Here is a 2,994-nt window from a genome sequence, read left to right on the forward strand (position 1 = left end):
TTTAGGGGGCTTCGCGGTGGCGTTAATGTTCTTTCGAGATGCGTGATTATTTCCATATTGGCATAATGCCCTGTAATGAATCAAAACAACATTCTGTGCAAACTCCAAGGGTTTTTCTTCATCATAATTCAGGTATCGACTCCTGAATACAGAGTTTCAAAAGAAATCAAAACGACCCAAAATGGAAATGATATTCATTTAGTCTACCATCATGTCATTTCAGTGACTTTCATTCTTCTGCCAAACACAAAGGCGAAGATTTGAATGATGTGATTGTCGTGGTTGTCCAAGAATTACAATGAATGTGCTTTATAAAGGAGACAAATGCACCATGAGGGCTTCGTTTCAAGCAGTTTCGAGAGTGATGGTTTGCTGCAACCAGTTCCTTAAAAAGACAATTAAATAAAAATGACTTATTTAGGAATCAAACGTTTTGAATTGCATACATCATTTCTATAGTAAAAAAATAGTGTGAATGTACACTCATTCTTTTTTTAGATTTATTTTTGGCATTTTTGCCTTTATTAGAGGACAGTATTGAGACAGGAAGCGAAGCGGGAGAGAGAGAGAGGGGGTAGGATAAGGAAATGTCCTCGAGCCAGGATTCGAACTCACGACGCCCTGATGTGCTGTTGCACCATATGTCGGTGTGGTAACCACTACGCTATTGCACCGACGTACACTCATTCTTAACCTCCTAGGGCTTAGTGGCCACATTTGTGGACAGCACATTTTAGCTCTTAACTGGCTATTTAAAATACTTTGAATGTTTTATATTTTGTTACAGACATACAGTGTCATCCTGCAACTGTTTTACAGCATATGAAATGTCCAAAACACTATTTCAACTGTCCAAAATGGGCAAAAAAATTTAGTTTTTACTCTCTGATAGTCAAAGCAAGTTTTTTTTTTAAATGTGTATGTTATATATGCATTAAAAAACTGTCAGGAAAAAGTGTTAATTGTAAATTCAGACCTTGAGTCCACATACACTGAAAAATATTAATCAAAGATGATACTTTGGATTTACTCAATTTTTTTTTTACGTTAAGTGGTTGTAAACAGTTTATTTGGGCTGAATTTAAACAAACAAATTAAGTTGAACATTATTAAACTTAATTTGTTTGTTTAAGTTCAACACAAATAAATTGTTTGCAACAGTTCTGCATGCAACACTTTTTTCAGTGTATATAGACATAATTTTTCTCTAAAAGTGCATCATGTCAAAAGATGATTCTTGGGTTTTATTCTAATTAGGTTCCAATAAGCCCAAATAGCAAAGAGAAATAAAAAATGCATGCAAAAAAAAAAAACACCTTGAGCCTTAAACATAACTTGTACTTCCAGTCAAAAGTTTGGAATAATTTTTCTTGATGTTTTTGAAATAAGTGTTAGGGTTGCAGGGTTTACTGGTACTATGGTAGTATGATGACAATATGGCTCTAAAATACTAGCGGTGCCACTGTAGTTTGTAAACGGTGGTATCACCATTACGGTCTATTTATTAAATACATAATGTTGCATGTGGGAAAAGTCACTGAAATGCTCACACGCTTGTGCAACAATAGACCATTTTTTTAATAGTCTGTGGAGCACTTTTTTAATTGTAGAATTCACACCTTTTATGGTAGCCTTTTGCACGTTTTCTAACGCTTTAGTTCGAATGCACATCCTTTAGTTTATTTCTGTTCCTGTCAATATGATTTTGTAGTTCTGCTGTAAAAAGAATTTACGGTTTATTTTTGGCAGCTGGGGTGCCGAAAAAAAAAACCTTAAAATAGCGGCTGTTAAATTACAGAAATTTACTGTAAAATAACAAACATTAATTTATAGAAATTTTATTAAATTTAAATTTCTGGTAAATTTCTGTAATTTTATATCCGTTATTTTACAGTAAATTTCTGTAATTTAACGGGCGTTATTTTAAAGAAAATTTTTGTCATTTTATTTACGTTATTTTACAGTGAATATCAGTAATTTAACGGCCGTTATTTTACAGTAAATTTCTGTAATTTTATATTTGTTATTTTACAGTAAATTTCTGTAATTTAACTGCCGTTATTTTACATTCTTTTTCCAGCACCCCAGCTGCCAAAAATAAACCGTAAAATTATGGATGTTTTTTTACAGTGTACAACAACCGTAACAATCTCTTAAAAAGAACGACTCACAAAGTAAAATTTTGAATTACTTTGGATTCTCACTCTACAAGACAAAAAAAAAAACAATAGATAAAAAAACAAAACAAAAGAGCAACAGAAAACATTGAAACTAATTTTTCACACATTTTTGACCACTATATTCAGCCTTAATTTTATCTTTTTGTTACAGATTTCATTTGCTGTAATTTGTACCTTGATTTTAATGTATTTTTGTTGGTCAGTCAAAATAAACAAAAAGAACTGTATTTTAGGGGAATTGATGTGCAAATAAATGTTTAAATAAAAAGGGAATTATGATTTCAATTCAAATAGGCCTATTATAACATATAAACTATAGTATTTCTGACAATTTTCTTTATTTCATAGATTTGAGTTATGAATTACAGTATCGCAATACTTCTTGATATCCCGCTACTTCAGCTGGTTTAGTATCGTAATGTGAATTAATGGTCTAGCGACAACCCCAGTAAGTATGTTGACAAGACTCTAGTCAGGTATATATACATATATGCAGGTATATATATATATATATATATATATATATATATATATATATATATATATATATATATATATGCACTATATATATATATGGGTGTATATATATATATATATATATATATATATATATATATATATATATATATATATATATATATATATATATATATGCACTATTTTTACTGTATTAAAAGCTGTAAAGCCTTGGTGAACATACTAATCCTGCCTATTCCAAACCTTTGAATGTTAATGTACATTTAAAAGATTTTTAATGTTGTTTAAATTTTATTTTAATTGTCACATAGATTAATTTTATGAATAAAAATGTCCT

The sequence above is a fragment of the Danio rerio genome, chromosome 25, assembly GCF_052040795.2.
Source record: "Danio rerio strain M-AB ecotype USA chromosome 25, GRCz13ab, whole genome shotgun sequence".
NCBI lineage: Eukaryota > Metazoa > Chordata > Actinopteri > Cypriniformes > Danionidae > Danio > Danio rerio.